Raw genomic sequence first — 1,095 nt, forward strand, 5'->3', positions numbered from 1 at the left:
GTGTGCGTGTGCGTGTGCGCGTGCGTGTGTGTGTGTGTGTGTGTGTGTGTGTGTGTGTGTGCGCGCGAGCGTGTGTGTGTGTATACGTGTGTGTGTGTGTGTGTGCGGGTGCGTGCGCGCGCGTGTGTGCGTGTGCGTGTGCGTGTGCGTGTGCGTGTGCGTTTGCGTGTGCGTGTGCGTGTGCGTTTGCGTGTGCGTGTGCGTGTGAGTGTGCGTGCGCGTGCGTGCGTGCGTGCGTGCGTGCGTGCGTGCGTACGTGCGCGTGTGTGTGCGCGCGTGTGTGTACGTACATGTGTGCGTGTGCGTGTGCAATGACAACCGGACCTCTTTCCTGGCTTTTGTTCCACCTGTTCTACGCCCGCAGCCAGCTACCAAGCGGACGCGTCTGTTTACGACGTGGCTGCGCTGAGCATCGTCCAGTTCGCCAGTGCAGAGATGTACACTAATCGCTTTACAATGAATATTTCATCCGTATACGTCTCGGTTCACACGAGACTCACTTTACAGTCATTACGATGCAATAATGCAATAATCTATACAGCGCTGCAATACGCCTGTGTATCAACCCAGGAATATGTGTCTGACATTCTCTGATATCATCGGGCCGATGATTGCGATGCAATACTGCACTACGGCGCTGCAATTCAGTCTGCGTATCAACTCGAGAATAAATGTTATTCTCTGATATCATCCGAGTAGAAATGGCATCTGCTTGTGCCTGCCGGCTTGGACGTGCACTCACAGGCATTCGAAGCTGAAGTCGCGCGCATCTTTGACGTTTAATATAGTCGGGTACGTTACACGAGATTTCTACGACATCTGGATAAGATCTATCAGATCCGCAATGAGTTATACTAGATATCTTGCAGACGAGCATGTAAACCTTGCGATCTAAGTTCATATACATGAAGTTTATTACATGAAGTTTAGCGTAAGTTTATTAGAGGTTTATATAGTTCTCTTGATATCTACGTCTATATATATATATATATATATTATAAATATCAAGAGAATGTTAAGAAGGTATTTAGAAGATTATGTATATCCACAACCCGCGTGGTCGTATGCATGCGACAGCTGGCTGCTTGTGTGTGT

General features: G+C 48.9%; 1 protein-coding gene across 1 annotated transcript in view; it reads left to right on the forward strand.

Moving 5' to 3' along the window:
- The window catches only part of LOC106806100 (ankyrin repeat domain-containing protein 10-like), a gene marked incomplete at its 3' end in the record, with an annotated part of 56,334 nt that overhangs the window by 12,376 nt on the left and 42,863 nt on the right, over positions 1 to 1,095 (forward strand). The gene's annotated exons all lie outside the window — the stretch shown is intronic.

This window comes from Priapulus caudatus, unplaced genomic scaffold (assembly GCF_000485595.1).
Source record: "Priapulus caudatus unplaced genomic scaffold, Priapulus_caudatus-5.0.1 Scaffold142, whole genome shotgun sequence".
NCBI classification, from domain to species: Eukaryota; Metazoa; Priapulida; class Priapulimorpha; order Priapulimorphida; family Priapulidae; genus Priapulus; species Priapulus caudatus.